At 39.1% G+C, this 21,110-nt stretch overlaps 1 pseudogene; it reads left to right on the plus strand.

The window, feature by feature from the left end:
• Window positions 1–21,110, plus strand: part of LOC119804498 — a 116,956-nt pseudogene that overhangs the window by 6,613 nt on the left and 89,233 nt on the right.

Genomic DNA, 21,110 nt, shown 5'->3' on the forward strand with positions numbered 1-21,110 from the left:
GTTCCTGAAACTGGTCAGGGTCAAACTGGCCCATGTTTTCTGCCAGACTCCATATCACTTTCTTCTCAGGATCCTGTGACCAATACCATGTCATTATTAATTTGACTTAGAAAGTCCTCCTTACAAACCCATGCCCTTCTTGTCTTCTCTTTCTGTAGTATCCCTTCTTCCATTAACCTGAGTGCAGCATTCCTTATTACTAACAAAAGAAAATAAAAATAAAACTTGAAAAAATTTTATGACTCTCAAGTTAGCAGTTTTATCAATGATTTACAAAATAAAATACTCTAAGAGTTTTATTTATTCAAGAATGTACTAATTTTATATTCACATGCTGAGGAATAATGGTGGAAAAGAATAAAAAACATTTTTTCACAACTAAAACTTTATGATTTTGTAAGAGCAGAAAATTTTGTATGTATAATAAAAGCACTACAATTTATAGCATACAATATTTGAATCTGAGCTGAGATATTGCTGGGCAGCATCCTAGTGTTGCATTTTGTGACAGTATGGAAATGCAAAATGTACATGTACGTTCAGAACCAAGGTTGCAGTAAAGTCACAGTGCTTCATGGGCTAGTCCTGCCAGAAATAAAATGAATTCATTATGAATTTGATTAGTTCATTGCACATTTAGAAACCGTTTGCAATAGACAAAGTTTTCACTACCCCTTGCATTTAAATATTTGGCACCCTATAGGATTGTGACCCATAGTTTAAGAATCTGGGGTCTAGGTAATTATGGAGGCTGACAGAGAACCACAACCTGTTACTCAGAGAAAAGCAGAGAACTGTCACTTGGTTCAGATGATAAGAAAATTGTTTGTTGGGGAGTTAGGGGTGGAGGAAAGAACATTATCTACAGGAACTGAGTGAAGAATGGGGGAGGGTACAGTTAGGCCATTTGAAGGACTCCTGACAATATCAGCTGTCAAAACTGCACATAAAATTGGCCTATAATTTTAGGAATTGGCTAGGTATTTGTGCAGCCTTAAAGTCACAAAATTTCATCTTAGGTCTTCTCTTTTAGAAGAAGAAGTTTATTCTTATGAAAACAAGGAAAGTATTTTTATAAGACATGATTATTTTAAATGCCAAAAAACTCTAAGTGACACAAATGTCTATGCATGCATAAAAGGTTAATTTTGTCTCCATATTTTCTTCTGTGTTTGAAGCTAGTAGTATTTTAATGGCAAGCCAAGAACCAATCTCCATGTTTAATGCATATTTGAACCATTTAAAAGTAGACTATATATGATACAATTTTCTGTATATTTACATACAAATCAATGTAGCAAAACGTTACTGGTAATGCTTTCTCCATGATTAAAGGCTAATAAATTTCTTTTGATTGTATATATTTTGTTAAAACTTCTATGATACACGTGTTACTTTTGTAATAAAGAAAATAATTTATCCATTCTTAATAACATGTTTGATGTAACATAAAATACTCAGTTTTACTGAAGCAAAGAAATGTGATATTTGTGGGTGTTTGTTGTCAAAAATAAGTCGGAAACTGGCCATTTACCTTTGTGAAAGACCAGTAAAATATAACATCTAAGTTGAATAGAGCTTAGTACTGGAACAGATTTCTCAGCTAAGAATTTGTTTTCTGATTTTACACATCATTCATTATGTATTTTAACAATACTCTTTCTTCCAGAAATGGAGTGTTACTGACTTTAAAGTTTAGGAAGGTAGAAAGGACTGCAAACCACATAACAGGCAAGGTCTTTAGAAACTAAGGACAGAAGAGTGATTGTATTATGCCATTATATGTGATAGAATCACAGGATTGTCCAACCATTTGAAATTGCAATATGATGCAGTCACATGTCATCACCTTGGTGGGCCTCATTCACAGCTATCCCAGGATTCATGCATTTCACAGATCACAGGTAAATGATAGCCTCTCTACAAAAGAAAGCACTACTACAGATATATAATAAGACTCATTAGAACTGTCATACAAATTGGTGTTAGTCATTACATTTTTATTATTCAATATAAAAATAGCATGTAAGGGCCTGTTCACCTGCAAGCTCAGTGGAACTCTGGAATACAGATTGCTCCAATACTGAGGGGATCTAATAGCCAGCCAGCAGGGAGTATTCTTACCACTGCGCTATATCACAACCCACCCTGCTCCCACACCCGCCTGTTCCCCTGTGAGCTCAGTGGAACCCTGGAACACAGTTGGCTCCAATACTGAGGGGATCTAAGAGGTGAGCCAGTGGCCACAGGGCTGAACAGCCAGATGCCCTACTCTCTGGAACATCCCCAGTGGGACCAAACCCAGTGGCTCCTCCTCAAATTCCTCAGCTTTTCTAGCCAGACAGCAGGGAATATTCCTGCAGCTGGACTATCCAGCTGGGCTATCCTCCAACCCATCCTGCCCCCACACCTGCTTTTCCACCTGCTAGCTCAGTGGAACCATGGAATGCAGACTTTTCCAATACTGAGGGGACCTGGGAGCTTGCTCCAATACTGAGGGTTCCTAAAAGACAGTCACAGCTTGGATTGGACCAAGATGCCAAGATACTGCAAGAATTCCTCTAACATCCTAAAAAGCAGCCTGGTAATACCAGAATCCAGTGGACACACAAAAGGAAGATGTGATCATCTTAACCAAGAAGAAGAAGAAGAAAATGACATTAAATGTAACTTTATAAACATGATGGAGACCTTTTAAAAGGAAGTGAAAAACTCTCTTAAAGAAATGGAAGAGAAGACAAACAAAAAGTTGGAAGAAATTAATAAAACCCTCAAAGAAACCCAAGAAAACTAAGAAAAAACAAAACAAACAAAAAAAAAAAAAACAGGCGAAGGAAACAGGTCAAGACTTGAGGACTGAAATAGAGGTAATAAAGAAAACACAAATTGAGGGAATTCTGGATATGAAAATCTGGGATAACAAACAGAACTACAGAGATGTACATAACAGAATACAAGAGACAGAAAAAAGAATCTCAGGCACTGAAGATACTATAGAGGAAATAGACTCATTAGTTAAAGCAAACATTAAATCCAACAAATTCTTAACACAAAACATTCAGGAAATCTGGGATATCCTGAAAAGACCAAACCTAAGAATAATAGTGGTAGAAGAAAGAGAAGAATTCCAGCTCAAAGGCACAGAAAATATATTCAACAAAATTATAGAAGAAAACTTTCCCAACCTAAAGAAGTATATACCTATGAATGCACAAGAAGCTTATAGAACATGAAACAGGCTGGATCAAAAAAATATCCCCTTGCAATATAATAATCAAAACACAAAACATACAGAACAGAGAAAGAATATTAAGAGCTGCAAAGGAAAAAGGTCAAGAAACGTATAAAAGTAACCTTATCAAAATTACACCTGACTTCTCAATGGAAACCATGAAAGCCATAAGGGCCTGGATAGATGTACTGCAAACACTAAGAAACCATGGATACAAGCCCAGACTACTATACCTAGCAGGCTTTGATTCACCATCAATTGAGTAAAAAAGATATTCCATGAAAAAAAATATATCCACAAACCCAGCCTTACAGAAAGTACTAGAAGGAAAGCCATAACCCCAAAATGCTAACTACACCCACAATAACACAGACATCTGATAAACCCCAACAGCATAACCTAATGAAGGAAAACACACAAACACTATAACCAAAAATTAACCAGAGTTAACAACCAATCTTTATTAATATCACTTAATATCAATGGTCTCAATTCACCTATAAAAAGACAGGCTACAAGAATGGACATGAAAACAGGATACAGCCTTGTGCTGTTTACAAGAAACACATCTCAAGCTCAAAGACAGACACTACCTCAGAGTAAAGGGTCGAGAAAAGCTTTTCCAATCAAATGGACCTAAGAAACAAGCAGATGTGACTATCCTAATATCTAACAAAATTGATTTCAAACTTAAATCAGTCAGAAGAGATAGAGAAGGACAATTTATACTCATGACAGGAACAATCATCAATCATCAAGATGAAGTCTCAATCCTGAATATCTATGCCCCTGATTCAAGAGTACCCACATATGTAAAAGAAACATTACTGAAACTTGAATTGCACATCAAACCCCATACACTAATAGTAGGAGATTTAAACACTCCTCTCTCGACAAAGGACAGGTCAAACAGACAGAAACTTAACAGAGAAATAAGACAACTAACAGATACAATGAATCAAATGGATTTATCAGACATCTATAGAACATTCCACCCAAACACACACACGCGCGCGCGCGCGCACACACACACACACACACACACACACACACACACACACACACAAGTATACCTTCTCAGCACCTCATGGAACCCTCTCTAAAATTGATTACATATTTTGTAACAAAGCAAACCTCCATAGATACAAAAACATTGGAGTAACCCCCTGTGTCTTATTGGATCACCACTGAGTAAAGTTAGAATTTAACAATACTACTCCCAGGAAGCCTACAAACTTATGAAAACTGAATAGTCAATGTCTGAACCACCCCTGGGTCATTGAAAAAATAAAAAAAAAGAAACTAAAGTCTTCATTGAATTCAACAAAAATGAAGGCACAACATACCCAAACCTATGGGACACTATGAAAGCAGTGCTAAAGAGGAAAGTTCATAGAACTAAGTGCCCACATAAAGAAAATGGAGAAAGCTCACAATAGAGATGTAACAGCACACCTGAAAGCTCTAGAAAAAAAGAATCAGACTCATCCAGGAGGAGTAGAAGACAGGAAATAATCAAATTGAGGGCTGAAATCAACAAAGTAGAAACACAGAAAATAATACAAAGAATCAATGAAACAAAAGCTGGTTCTTTAAGAAAATCAACAAGATTGACAAACACCTATCCAAACTAATCAAAAGGCAGAGAGAGAACACTCAAATTAACAAGATCAGAAATGAAAAAGGGGACATAACAACAGACACTGAAGAAAACCACACAGACTCAACCAAGAAAGAGAATTACAGACAAATCCCACTCATGAACATGGATACAAATATTCTCAATATAATACTGGCAAACCATATCCAAGAACACATCAAAAAAAGATCACCCATCATGATCAAGTAGGCTTCATCCCAGAAGTGCAAGGCTGGTTCAACATATGAAAATCTATCAATGTAATTCATTGTTGGAAATAAACTGAAATACAAAAACAATCTGACCATTTCATTAGATGCTGAAAAAGCATTTGACAAAATCCAACACCCCTTCATGATAAAGGTTTTGGAGAGATTAGGGATACAAAGATCATATCTAAATATAATACAAGCAATATACAGCAAGCTGACAGCTAACATTAAATTAGATGGGGAGAAACTTAAAGGGATTCCTCTAAAATCAGGAACAAGACAAGGCTGTCCAGTCTCTCCATTTCTCTTCCACATAGTTCTTGAAGTTTTAGCAATAGCAATAAGACAACATAAGGAGATCAATGGGATTCAAAATGGAAAGGAAGTAATCAACCTTTTGTTATTTGCAGATGATATGATAGTGTACAAAAGTTATAGGAGGAGGGCCCTCTTGTTCATCCTGGCCACCCAGCTAGTTTAGCCCTGACATAACCAGACAGGAATTATATTCATTAAAACACTGCTTGGTCCATTAGCTCTAACTTCTTATTGGCTAAATCTTATATTAATTTAACCCATTTTTATTAATCTGTATATCACCATGTGGCTGTGGCTTACCTAGTAAAATATCCAGCATCTGTCTCTGGTGGCTCCATGGCATCTCTCTGACTCCACCTTTCTTTCTCCCAGCATTCACTTCCATCTACCTGCCTGTCTAAGTTCTGCCCTATCAACAGACCAAGGCTGTTTCTTTATTCATTAACCAAGAAAAGCAACACAGAGACAGATGTCCCTACCACACCAATAAGTGACCCCCAAAACTCTACCAGAGAACTCCTATAGCTGAAAATTACCTTCAGTGAAATGGCAGGATACAAGATCAACTAAAAAATCAGGATACCACTTATACACAAAACATAAAGAAGCTGAAACGGAAATCACAGAAACATCACCTTTCACAATAGCCACAAATAACATAAAATATCTTGGGATAACACTAACCAAGAAAATGAAAGACCTATTTGCCAAGAACTTTAAGTCTTTGAAAAAAATTGAAGAGGACACAAGAAAATGGGAAGATCTCCCATGCTCTTGGATAGGAAGGATCAACATAGTAAAAATGGCAATCCTACCAAAAGCAATCTATAGACCCAATGCAATCCTCATCAAAATCCCAACAAAATTCTTCACAGACCTTGAAAGAATAATAATCAACTTTATATGAAAAAACAAAAAACCCAGGATAGCCAAAACAATCTTATACAATAAAAGAACTTCTGGAGGCATTACCATCCCTGACTTCAAACTCTATTACAGAGCTACAGTAATTAAAACAGCTTGGTATTGGCATAAAAATAGAGGTTGACCAATGGAATCGAATTAAAGACCTAGATATTAATCCACACACTTACAAACACCTGATTTTTGACAAAGAAGCTAAAATTATACAATGGGAAAAAAGCATCTTCAATAAATGGTGCTGGTGTAACTGAATGTCAACCTGTAGAAGAATGAAAATAGCCCTCCCTTCTTCCTCCCTTCTTCCTCCCTTCTTCGGGGCCATAAGATCCCCCAGCTCAGCCCTTTTGGGCACTGGGATGGAGTGGTGAGTGCAATCGGGTGGGAGTTCCTTTGTTTCCATAGCCTGCCTGCAGCAAGGTAGGCCTTTTGTCTGTGAGGTTCCTGGCCACCTAGGGGCTCTGATCCTATACCAGAAGATCCATCAGAAAGGTGAGTGAGTTCCTGACTGAGGGCAGAAGCCCAGGAGATGGAGCACAGATATTGCTCAACTCCCTATACTTCCTGGTCATTCTGCAGGGGCTGCTCTCCCTGGCTACAGCCTCTCCCTTCCTATCCCATCCCACCTCGCACCCAGGCTACCCCTCCCTTCTTCCGCCCTCCTTCGGGCCATAAATTCCCCCAGTTCAGTCTGTTTGGGTGCTGGGACAGGGTGGTAAGCACAGGAATTCCTTTGTTTCAATAGCCTGTCTGCAGCAAGGTAGGCCTTTTGTCTGCAAGCTCGCTGGCCAGCAAGAGGAACTGGTTCTGAACCAGAAGATCCATCGGATATATTTCAGAGGAAGAGATGGGCAGGCACCAATGCAAGAATCCCTCCAACAATCTGAAAAACAATATGAAAACACTGGAATACAGCAAACTTACAACAGGAGGAATTGAACACCCTAATCAAGAAGAAGTAGAAAAAATTGACTTTATGAAAGTGATAGAATCCCTTAAACAGGAGGTGAAAACTCCCTTAAAGAAATGGATGAGAAGAATAACAAAAAGTTTGAAGAAATGAGTAAATCCATAAATGATATCTTAGGAAACCAAGAAAAAACAATCAAACAGATAATGGAAAAGACTTGAAAACTGAAATGGAGGCAAGTAAGAAAACACAAACCAAGGGCCAGCTGGATATGGAAAATCTAGGTAAGTGAACAAAGACTACAGAAACAAGCATAACCAACAGAATACAAGAGATAGAAGAAAGAATCTCAGATTCTGAAGACACCATAGAGAAAATAAACGCACTAATAAAAGAAGACAGCAAATCCAACAAATTCTTATCACAAAACATTTACAAAATCTGGGACACAATAAAAAGATCAAACCTAAGAAAAATAGGGGTAGATAAAAGAGAAGAATTACAGCTCAAAGGCCCAGAAAATATATTCAATAAAAATTATAGAAGAAACATTCCCAACCTAAAGAATGATACTCCTATGAAGGTTCAGGAAACATACAGACCACCAAATAGACTGGATCAAAAAAATCCCCTTGCCATATAATTATTAAAACACAAAACATACAGAATAAAGAAAAAGTATTAAGAGCAGCAAAGGAAAAAGTTCAAGTAACTTATAAAGGTAAATGTATCAGACTTACACCTGACGTCTCTATGGAAACCATGAAAGTCAGAAGGTCCTGGATAGATGTACTGCAGAAACTAAGAGACCATGGATTCAAGTGCAGACTACTATACACAGCCAAGATTTCATTCACTATCTATGGAAAAAACAAAATATGACAGGACAAAAACAAATTTAAACAATATGTAGCCACAAATCCAGCCTTACAGAAAGTAATAGAAGGAAAATCACAAACCAAGGAGTCCAACAATGCCCACAATAACTCAGACATCTAGTGACCCTTCACCAGTACAACTCAAAGAAGGGAAACACATAAACTCTACTACCAAAATAAATAAATGAATGAATAAATAAATAAATAAATAACCAGAGTTAACAACCACTGGTCATTAATATCACTTAATATCAATGACTCAATTCACCTATAAAAAGGCACAGGCTAAGAGATTGGATACAAAAACAGGATCCAACATTCTGCTGTTTACAAGAAACAAGCCTCAACCACAAAGACAGACACCTACTCAGAGTAAAGGGTTGGGAAAAGGGTTATCAAGCAAATGGACCTAAGAAACAAGCGGATGTGGCCATACTAATTTCTAACAATGTTGACTTCAAACTAAAATCAATCAGAAGTGATGGAGAGGGACATTTTATACTCATAACAGGAACAATCAATCAGGATGAAGTCTCAATCCTGAATATCTATGCCCCTAATATAAAAGCACCCACTTATGTAAAAGAAGCATTACTATAACTCAAGGCAGCTATCAAACCACACACACTAATAGTAGGCGATTTCAACACTCCTCTCTCACCAATGGACAGGTCAATCAGACAGAAACCTAATAGAGAAATAAGAGAATTAATGGAGGAAATGAACCAAATGGACTTAACAGACATCTATCTGTTAACAGACATTGCACCAAATAGGAAAGAATATACCTTCTTCTCTGCAGCTCATGGAACCTTCTTGAAAATTGACCACATACTCTGTAACAAAGCAAACTTCCACAGATACAAAAAATATTAGTAACCACCTGTGTCTTATCAGATCACCATGGAATAAAGTTAGAATTTAAAAATAATTCTACCCCCAGAAAGCCTATAAACTCTTGGAAGCTGAACAGTCAACTACTGAACAACACATGGGTCAGAGAGGAAATAAGGAAAGAAATTAAAGTCTTCCTTGAATTCAATGAAAATAAAGACACAATATACCCAAACCTATGGGACACTATGAAAGCAGTGTTAAGAGGAAAGTTCATAGCTCTAAGTGCCCGCATTAAGAAAACAGAGAAACCTTACATTAGAGACTTAACAGCACAGCTGAAAGTTCTAGAAAAAAAAGAAGCAAACACACCCAGGAGGAGTAGATTAGAAATAATCAAACTGAGGGCTGAAATCAACAAAATAGAAACACAGAAAACAATCCAGAGAATCAATGAAACAAAGAGCTGGTTCTTTGAGAAAGTCAACAAGATTGACAAATCTTTATCCAAATTAATCAAAAGGCTAAGAGAAAACATGCAAATTAACAAGATCAGTAATGAAAAGGGGGTCATAACAATGGACACTGAGGAAATCCAGAGAATCATTAGGTCTTACTACAAGAGCTTATATGCCACAAAGTTGGAAAATGTAAAAGAAATGGACTTTTTTTAGGTAAGTACCACTTACCAAAATTAAATCAAGACAAGGTGAACAATTTAAATAGACCTATAAGTCGTGAGGCAATAGAAGCCCTCATAAAAAAACCTCCCAACCAAAAAAAGCCCAGTACCTGATGGTTTTAATGCAGAATGTTGTCAGAACTTCCAGGAAGAGCTGATAAATATTCTCCTTAATGTGTTTCACATAATAGAAACAGAAGAGTCATTGCCAAACTCTTTTTATAAAGCTACAGTGACCCTGATTCCAAAGCAACACAAAGACCCAACAAAGAAAGAGAATTACAAACCAATCTCACTCATGAACATCGATGCAAAAATTCTCAGTAAAATTCTGGCAAACAGAATTTAAGAACACATTAAAAAAATATCCATTATGATCAAGTAGGCTTCATCCCAGAGACGCAGGGCTGGTTCAACATGAGAAAAATCTATCAATGTAATCTATCATATGAATAAACCGGAAGAAAAAACCATATGATAATTTCATTAGATGCAGAAAAAGCATTTGGCAAAATTCAACACCCCTTTATGATAAAGGTTTTGGAGAGGTTAGGGATACAAGGATCATACCTAAATATAATAAAAGCAATATATAGCAAGCCAACAGCTAATATCAAATTAAATAGAGAGAAACTCAAAACCATTCCACTTAAATTCAGGAACAAAACAAGGCTTTCCACTCTCACCATATCTCTTCAATATAGTGCTTGAAGTTCTACCAATAGCAGTAAGACAAGATCAGGAGATCCAGGGGATTTGAATCAGAAAGAAAGAAGTCAAATTTTCATTATTTGCAGATGATATGATAGTATACACTTGTGACCCCCAAACCTCTACAAATGAACTCCTACAGCTGATAAATACCTTCAGTGAAGTGGCAGGCTACAAGATAAACTCAAAAAATTCAGTAGCCCTCCTATACACAAAGGATAGAGAAGCAGAAAGGGAATTCAGAGAAACTTCACCTTTTACAATAGCCATAGATAGCATAAAGTATCTTGGGGTAACTCTAACCAAGGAAGTGAAAGATCTTTTTGACAAGAACTTTAAGCCATGAAGAAAGAAAGTGAAGAGAATACCAGAAAATGGAAAGACCTCCCATGCTTTTGGATGGGTAGGATCAACATAGTAAAAATGGCAATTCTACCAAAGGCAATATATAAGTCCAACGCAATCCACATTAAAATCTCAACAAAATTCTTCACAGACCTTGAGAGAACAATAATCAACTTTATTTGGAAAAACAAAAAACCCAGGATGGCCAAAACAATCCTATGCAATAAAGGAACTTCTGGAGATATTACCATCCCTGACTTTAAACTCTATTACAGAGCTACAGTAATGAAAACATCTTGGTACTGGCATAAAAACAGAGAAGTTGACCAATGGAATCAAATAGAAGACCTGGATATTAACCCACAAACCTATGAACACCTGATTCTTGACAAAGGAGCTAAAAGTACACAATGGAAGAAAGAGGGCATCTTCAACAAATGGTGCTGACAGAACTGGTTCTCAACCTGTAGAAGAATGAAAATACATCCATATCTATCACCATGCACAAAACTCAAGTCCAAATGGATTAAAGACCTCAATATCAATCTGAACACACTGAACCTGATAGAAGAGAAAGTGGGAAATAGTCTACAACATATGGGCACAGGAGACCACTTCCTATGTATAACCCCTGTAGCACAGGCAATAGGGGCAACATTGAATAAATGGGACCTCCTGAAACTGAGAAGCTTCTGTAAAGCAAAGGACACTATTATTAAGACAAAAAAGGCAACCTACTGAATGGGAGAAGATCTTCACCAACCCTGCATCAGACAAAGGTCTCATCTCCAATATATATAAAGAATTCAAGAAACTAGACTTCAAAATGCTAATTAACCCAATTTTTAAAAAATGATGTACTGATCTGAACAGAGAATTCTCAACTGAAGAAGTTCAAATGGCCAAAAGACACTTAAGGTCATGCTCAACCTCCTTAGTGATCAGGGAAATGTAAACCAAAACAACTTTGAGATATCATCTTATACCTGTCAGAATGGCTAAAATCAAAAACACCAATAAATAATAACTTATGCTGGAGAGGATATGGAGTAAGGGGAATGCTCATCCATTGCTGGTGGGAAAGCAAACTTGTGCGACCACTTTGGAAATCAGTGTGGCAGTTTCTCAGGAAATTCAGGATCATCCTTCCCCAGGATCAAGCAATACCAGTCCTGGGAATATACCCAAGAGATGCCCTATAATACTACAAAAGCATTTGTTCAACTATGTTCATAGCAGCATTATTTGTAATAGCCAGAACCTGGAAACAACCTAGATGCCCCTCAATGGAAGAATGGCTAAAGAAAGTGTGGTATATATATGCATTAGAGTACTACTCAGCGGTAAAAAAACAAAGACATCTTGAATTTTGCATGCAAATGGATGGAAATAGAAAACACCATTCTGAGTGAGGTAACCAGACCCAAAAAGATGAATATGTTATGTACTCACTCATAAGTGGATTCTAGCCATAGAATTGAGACTATATTTCATGACCTAGAGAAGCTAGATAGGAAGGTGAACCCAAAGAAAAGCATCTAGTTATCCTCCTGGATATTGGAAGGAGACAAGATTGCCAGGCAAAACTTGAGAGATTGGGGGCAGGAGTGGGATGGGGGTAAGAGGAGATGGGGAGAGAGAAGTGAGAAGGGGAGGATGGGGAGAACTTAGGGGAATGGGACAGCTGGGATGGAGGAGGAGTGGATATGGTAGCAGGGATGTATATATCTTAATTAAGGGAGCCATTTGAGGGTTGGCAAGAGACCGGACTCTAAAAGGGTTCCCAGGGGTCCAAGGAGATGTCCCCAGCTTGTTCCTTGAGCAGCTGAGGAGAGGGTGCCTGAACTGGCCCTATACTATAGCCACTCTGATGAATATCCTGTATACTACCATAGAACCTTCATCTGGCGATGGATGGAGATAGAGACAGAGACCCACATTGGATCACTTGAATGAGCTCCCAAGGTCCAAATGAGAAGCAGAAGGAGGTCCAAATGAGAAGCAGAAGGAGGAGGAACATGAGCAAGGAAGTCAGGGCCACGAGGGGTGCGCCCACCTACTGTGACAGTGGGGCCAATCTAATGGAAACTCATGGAGGCCAGCTGGACTGTGTCTGATGGAGCATGTGATAAAATTGGACTATCGGAATGTGGCTTACATGGAGGGCTGACTGAGAAGCCAAGGACAATATCACTCGGTTTTGATTCTACTTTATGTACTGGCTTTGTGGGAACTTAGTCTGTTTTGATCCTCACCTTCCTAGACCTGGATGGAGGGGGGAGGACCTTGGACTTCCCACAGGGCAGTGAACCCTGACTGCTCCTTGGACTGGAGAGGGAGGGAAAGGGGGAATGGGGGAGGGGGGAAATGGGAGGGGGTGAGGAGGGGAGGAGGTGAAAATTTGTAATAATAATAATAATAGAAAAAACAATGAAAATAGATCCATATCTATCACCATGCACAAAACTCAAGTCCAAATGGATTAAAGATCTCAATATCAATCTGAACACACTGAACCTGATAAAGAAAAAGTGGGAAATAGTCTACAACATATGGGCACAGGAGACCACTTCCTACGTTATAACCACTGTAGCACAGAGAATAAGGGCAACTTTGAATAAATGGGACCTCCTAAAACTGAGAAGCTTCTGTAAAGCAAAGGACACAGTCAATTAGACAAAAAAGCAGCATACTGAATAGAAAAATATCTTCACCAACCTCACATTAGACAAAGGACTGATCTCCAAAATACATAAATAACTGTAGTGATGCAGCAAGCAGGTCTGCTTTTCATCCACCCAGCTCCTGCACAGCTAGCTTTACATCCAAAATAACAACACGCAAATTGTATTCATTTAAAAACTGCCTGGCCCATTAGCTCTAGCATCTTACTGGCTAACTCTCACATCTTGACTAACCCATTTCTAATAATCTGCATGTCACTATGAGGTCGTGGCTTACCGGCATGAGTCTAGCCAGCGTCCGTCTCTGGAAGCGGCATCATGGTGTCTGCCTCAATTCTCCCAGCATTCTGTTCTGTCTACTCCACCCACCTAAGGGCTGGCCTATCAGAAGACCAAGGCAGCTTCTTTATTTGGCCAATGAATGCAACACATAGAAAGAAGACCCTCTCACATCAAAGAACTCAAAAAATTAAACATTAAAATTCTAAATAACCCAATTAAAAAATGGGGTACTGAACTGAACAGAGAATTCTCAACAGAAGAATCTCAAATGGCCAAAAGATACTTAAGGACATGTTCTTCTTCCTTAGCTATCAGCGAAATTAAAATAAAAATAACTCTGAGATACCATCTTACATCTGACAAAATGGCTAAGATCAAAACCACCAAGGATAGCTTATGCTGGAGAGGATATGGAGTAAGGGGAATTCTCATCCATTACTGGTAGGAATGCAAATTTGTGCAAACACTTTGGAAATCAGTATGATAGTTTCTCAGGAAATTCAGGATCATCCTTCCCCAGGATCCAGCAATACTAGTCTTGGGAATATACCCAAGAGATGCTCAATCATACTACAAAAGCATTTGTTCAATTATGTTCATAGTAGCATTATTGGTAATAGCCAGAACCTGGAAATAACCTAGATGCCCCTAAATGGTAGAATGAATAAAGTAAGTGTGGCACATTTACACATTAGAGTACTACTCAGCGGTAAAATCAATGACATCTTGAATTTCGTATGCAAATGGATGGAATTAGAAAGCACTATCCTGAGTGATGTAACCCAGACCCAAAAATATGAATATACTGTGTACTCACTCATAAGTGGATACTAGCCATAAACAAATGACATTGAGCCTATAGTTCATGATCCTAGAGAAGCTAAGTAATAAAGTGAACCCAAAGAAAAACACATATAGAACCACCTGGAAATCAGAAACAGACAAAATCACCTGACAAAATTGGGAGCATGGTGTAGGGGGATAGAAAGAAGGGGAGGAGGGGATGGTTGAGAAAAAACTTGAAGGAATGGGATAGTCGAGATGGAGGAAGGACATATATGAGAGAAAGGAAGGAGATAACTTTATTGAGGGAGCACTTATGGGGTTAGCAAGAAACCTGGCTCTATAAAAATTCCCAGGAATCCACAAGGATGATCCCAGCTAAGACCCTAAGCAATAGAGGAGAGGGTGCCTGAACTGGTCTTGCCCTGTAGTCAAACTGGATGATTATCTTGTATATCCCCATAGAACCTTCATCCAAAAAAGGATGGAAACAGAGGCAGAGAACCACCTCGGAGAATTGGACTGAGCTCCCAAGTTCCAGATGAAGAGTGGAAGGAATGAGATTATGAGCAAGGAGGTCAAGACCATGAGGAATTCACCCACTGAGACAGTTTGCCTGAGCTAGTGGGAGCTCACCAACTCCAACTGGACTGGGAGTGAAAAAGCATAGGATCAAACTAGTCCCTCTGAATGTGGTTGACAGTTGGGGGAGACTGAGGGGCCACTGACAGTGGCGCCAGGATTTGTCTCTATGTCACGTACTGGCTTTTGGTATACATCTCTCTGGATGTATACCTTGCTCAACCTAGATGTAGTGGGGGACTTGGACTTGCCACAGGGCATGGTGCCTTGTGCTATGTTAGAATTGGAGGGGATGGGAAGGGGTGTGGAGGGAGTGGGAGGAAGGGAGGGAGTGGAAATTTAGATTGCTATTTTTATTTATTTTTTTATTTATTTTTTTCTCATGGTTTATTTTTTTTTATATTTAAAAATTTCCATCTCCTTCCCTCCTCCTCCCCCCTCCCTCCGCTCCTCCTCCCCCTTCCCTCCACTCCTTCTCCCCCTTCCCTCCCCTTCCCTCCACCCATACCTCCCCTCCCTCCCTCTCAAGACCAAGGAGCCATCAGGGTTCCCCACTCTATGCTAAGTCCAAGGTCCTCCCAACTCCCCCCAGGACCAGGAAGGTGATCGACCAAGCTGAGAAGGCTCCCACAGAGCCCGTCCATGCAGAAGAATCAGAGCCCAGCGCCACTGTCCTTTGCTTCTCAGTCAGCCCCTGCTGTTGGCCACATTCAGAGAGATGGGTTTGGTCGCATGATCCATCAGTCCCATTCCAACTGGAGTTGGTGATCTCCCTTTAGTTCTGTCCCACCGTCTCCATGAGTGAACACACCCCTCACGTTCCTGACTTTCTCCCTCATGTTCTCGCTCCTTCCGCTCCTCATCAGGACCTTGGGAGCTCAGTCCAGTGCTCCAATGTGGGGCTCAGTCACCTTCCCCATCTGTCGCCAGCTGGAGGTTCCCTCACAGTCCTGACTTTCTTTCTCATGTTCTATCTCCTTCTGCTCCTCATCAGGACCTTGGGAGCTCAGTCCGGTGCTCCAATGTGGGGCTCTGTCATTTTCTTCATCTATCGTCAGGTGGAGGTTCTATGGTGATATGCAAGAAATTCATCAGTATGGCTATAGGAACTGGCCTTTTCAGGCTCCCTCTCCTCAGCTGCCCAAGGAACTAACTGGGGGCGTCTCCCTGGAAACCTGGGAACCCCTCTAGGGTCAAGTCTCTTGACAACCCTCAGGTAGCTACTTAAATTAAGATATATGCTTCCCTGCTCCCATATCCACCCTTCCTATATCCCAAGCACCCCATTCCTCCGAGCTCCCCCCATTCTCCCCTTCACACATTTCTCTCCCCATCTTCCCTTGGCCCAGTCTCGCCCAACTCTCAAGTTCCCAATTTTGCCTGACGATCGTGTCTCATTCCAATATCCAGGAGGATTACTATATCTTTTTTTGGGGAGTTCACCTTCTTATTATCTTCTCAAGGATCCCAAATTTATAGGCTCGATGTCCTTTAATTATGGCTAGAAACCGATTATGAGTGAGTACATCCCATGTTCATCTTTTTGGGTCTGAGTTACCTCACTCAGAATAGTGTTTTCTATTTCCATCCATTTGCCTGCAAAATACAAGATGTCATTGTTTTTTACCGCTGAGTAGTATTCTAGCATGTATATATTCCACAGTTTCTTCATCCATTCTTCCACTGAAGGGCATCTAGGTTGTTTCCAGGATCTGGCTATTACAAATAATGCTGCTATGAACATAGATGAGCATATGCTTTTGTTGTATGATTGGGCATCTCTTGGGTAGATTCCCAATAGTGGAATTCCTGGGTCCTGGGGTAGGTTGATCCCGAATTTCCTGAGAAACCGCCACACTGCTTTCCAAAGTGGTTGCACAAGTGTGCATTCCCACCAGCAATGGATTAGTGTACCCCTTACCCCACAACCTCTCCAGCAAAGGTTATTATTGGTGTTTTGGATTTTAGCCAATCTGACAGGTGTAAGATGATATCTCAAAGTTGTTTTGATTTGCATTTCCCTGATAGCTAAGGAGGTTGAGCATGACCTTAAGTGTCTTTTGGCCATTCGAACTTCTTCTGTTGAGAATTCTCTGTTCAGTTCAGTGCCCCATTTTTTAATTGGGTTAATTGGCATTTTACCATCTAGTCTCTTGAGTTCCTTATATATTTTAGAGATCAGACCTTTGTCAGTTGCAGGGTTGGTGAAGATCTTTTCCCAGTCAGTAGGCTGCCTTTGTGTCTTAGTGACAATGTCCTTTGCTTTACAGAAGCTGCTCAACTTCAGGAGGTCCCATTTATTCAATGTTGCCCTTAATGTCTGTGCAGCTGGGGTTATGCGCAGGAAACGGTTCCCTGTGCCCATTTGTTGTAGAGTACTTCCCACTTTCTCCTCTATCAAGCTCAATGTGTTCAGATTAATATTGAGGTCTTTAATCCATTTGGACTTTGAGTTTTGTGCATGGTGATAGATATGGATCTACTTTCATTCTTCTACAGGTTGACATCCAGTTATGCCAGCACCATTTGTTGAAGATGCCCTCTTTCTTCCATTGTGTACTTTTGGCTCTTTTATCAAAAATCAGGTGTTCATAGGTTTGTGGTTTAAGATCCGGGTCTTCTATATGATTCCATTGGTCAACTTCTCTGTTTTTAGGCCAATACCAAGCTGTTTTCAATACTGTAGCTTTGTAATAGAGTTTGAAGTCAGGGATGGTAATGCCTCCAGAAGTACCTTTAGTGTATAAGATTTTTTTGGCTATCCTGGGTTTCTTGTTTTTCCATATAAAGTTGATTATTATCCTCTCAATCTCTGTGAAGAATTTTAATGGGACCTTGATTGGGATTGCATTGAATCTATAGATTGCTTTTTGTAGAATTGCCATTTTTACTATGTTGATCCTCCCAATCCACGAGCAGGGGAGATCCTTCCATTTTCTGGTATCCTCTTCAATTTTTTTCTTCAAAGACTTAAAGTTCTTGTCAAATAAATCCTTCACTTCCTTGGTTAGAGATACTCCCAGATAGCTTATGCTATTTGTGGCTATTGTGAAAGGTGATACTTCTCTGATTTCCCTCTCTGCTTCCTTATCCTTTGTGTATAGGAGGGCGACTGATTTTTTGGAGTTGATCTTGTAACCTGCCACGTTACTGAAGGAGTTTATCAGCTGTAGGAGTTCTTTGGTGGAGTTTTTGGGGTCGCTTATGTATACTATCATATCATCTGCAAATAATGAAAGTTTAACTTCTTCCTTTCCAAATTGAATTCCCTTGATTCCCTTATGTTGTCTTATTGCTATTGCTAGAACATCAAGCACTATATTGAAGAGATAAGGAGAGAGTGGACAGCCTTGTCGTGTTCCTGAATTTAGTGGGATAGCCTTGAGTTTCTCTCCTTTTAATTTGATGTTAGCTGTCGGCTTGCTGTAAATAGCTTTTATTATGTTTAGGAATGACCCTTGTATCCCTAATCTCTCCAAAACTTTTATCATAAAAGGGTGCTGAATTTTGTCAAATGCTTTTTCAGCATTTAATTAGATGACCATATGGTTTTTTTCCTTCAGTTTATTTATATGATGGATTACATTGATAGATTTTCGTATGTTGAACTGGCCCTGCATCTCTGGGATGAAGCCTACTTGATCGTAGTGGATAATTTTTCTAATGTGTTCTTGGATTCGGTTTGCCACTATTTTATTGAGAATTTTTGCGTCAATGTTCATGAGTGAGATTGGCCTGTAATTCTCTTTCTTGGTTGAGTCTTTGTGTGGTTTAGGTATCAGGGTAACTGTAGCTTCATAGAAGGAATTTGGCAGTGACTCTTGTGTTTCTATATTATGAAATACCTTAAGGAGTATAGGTATTAGGTCTTCTTGGAAGTTCTGGTAGAATTCTGCATTGAACCCATCAGGTCCTGGGCTCTTTTTGGTAGGGAGCTTTCTGATAACAGTTTCTAATTCTTCGTGACTAACAGGACGATTTAGAGCATTTACCTGGTCCTGGTTTAACTTTGGTATATGGTATTTATCTAAAAAACTGTCCATTTCTTTTACATTTTCCAATTTTGTGGCATACAGGCTTTTGTAGTAAGATCTAATGATTCTCTGAATTTCCTCTGTGTCTGTGGTTATGTCCCCCTTTTCATTTCTGATCTTATTAATTTGCGTGTTCTCCCTCTGCCGTTTGATTAGTTTGGCTAAGGGTTTGTCAATCTTGTTGATTTTCTCCAAGAACCAGTTTCTTGTTTCATTGATTCTTTGGATTGTTTTCTGTGTTTCTATTTTGTTGATTTCTGCCCTCAGTTTGATTATTTCCAGTCTTCTACTTCTCCTAGGTGAGTCTGCTTCTTTTTTTTCCAGAGCTTTCAGGTGTGCTGTTAAGTCACCAATGAGTGCTTTCTCCGTTTTCTTTAAGTGGGCACTTAGTGCTATGAACTTTCCTCTTAGCACTGCTTTCATTGTGTCCCATAGGTTTGAGTATGTTGTGTCTTTGTTTTCATTAAATTCAAGAAAGACTTTAATTTCTTTCTTTATTTCTTCCTTGACCCAGGTGTGGGTCAGTAGTTGACTGTTCAGTTTCCATGAGTTTGTGGGCTTTCTGGGGGTAGCATTGTTGTTGAATTCTAATTTTAATCCATGGTGATCCGATAAGACACAGGTGATTACTAATATTTTTTTGTAACTGTGGAAGTTTGCTTTGTTACCAAGTATATGGTCAATTTTCGAAAAGGTACCATGAGACGCAGAGAAGAAGGTATATTCTTTCCTATTTGGGTGGAATGTTATATAGATGTCTGTTAAGTCCATTTGGTTCATTACCTCCATTAAGTCTTTCAATTCTCTGTTAGGTTTCTGTCTGATTGACCTGTCCATTGGTGAGACAGGAGTGTTGAAGTCTCCAACTTTTAGTGTGTGTGGTTTGATGGCTGCCTTGAGTTCTAGAAGTGTTTCTTTTACATAAGTGGGAGCTTTTATATTAGGGGCATAGATATTCAGGATTGAGACTTCATTCTGATGGATTTTTCCTGTTATGAGTATAAAGTGTCCCTTTCCATCTCTTCTGATTGATTTTAGTTTGAAGTCAACTTTGTTAGAAATTAGTATGGCCACACCTGCTTGTTTCTTAGGGCCATTTGCTTGATAAACCTTTTCCCAACCCTTTACTCTGAGTAGGTGTCTGTCTTTGTGGTTGAGGTGTGTTTCTTGTAAACAGCAAAATGTTGGATTCTGTTTTCGTATCCAGTCTCTTAGCCTGTGCCTTTTTATAGGTGAATTGAGTCCATTGATATTAAGTGATATTAATGACCAGTGGTTGTTAACTTCACTCATTTTTAGTCGTAGAGTTTGTGTGTTTCCCTTCTTCTAGTTGTGCTGGTGAAGGGTCACTAGATGCCTGAGTTATTGTGGGTGTTGTTGGACTCCTTGGTTTGTGATTTTCCTTCTATTACTTTCTGCAAGGCTGGATTTGTGGCTGCGTATTGTTTAAATCTGTTTTTGTCCTGGAATATCTTGTTTTCTCCATCATTGGTGAATGCAAGCTTTGCTGGGTATAGTAGTCTAGGCTTGCATCCATGTTCCCTTAGTGTCTGTAGCACATCTATCCAAGCTCTTCTGGCTTTCATGGTTTCCATTGAGAAATCAGGTGTAATTCTGATAGGTTTCCCTTTATATGTTATTTGACCTTTTTCCTTTGCAGCTCTTAATATCTGTTCTTTATTCTGTATGTTTTGTGTTTTGATTATTATATGGTGTGGGGATGCTTTCTTTTGATCCAGTCTATTTGTTGTTCCGTAGGCTTCTTGTACCTTCACAGGAACATCCTTCTTTAGGTTGGGGAAGTTTTCTTCTATAATTTTGTTGAATATGTTTTCTGGGCCTTTGAGTTGTAATTCTTCTCCTTCTTCTACCCCAATTATTCTTAGGTTTGGTCTTTTCATGGTGTCCCAGATTTCCTGAATGTTTTGTGTTAAGAATTTGTTAGATTTGTTTAGTTCTTTAATCTGTGAGTTTATTTCCTCTATAGTGTCTTCAGAGTCCGAGATTCTTTCTTCCATCTCTTGTATTCGGTTGGAAATACTTGTCTCTGAAGTTTCTGTTCG

This window comes from Arvicola amphibius, chromosome X (assembly GCF_903992535.2).
Source record: "Arvicola amphibius chromosome X, mArvAmp1.2, whole genome shotgun sequence".
Lineage (NCBI taxonomy): Eukaryota > Metazoa > Chordata > Mammalia > Rodentia > Cricetidae > Arvicola > Arvicola amphibius.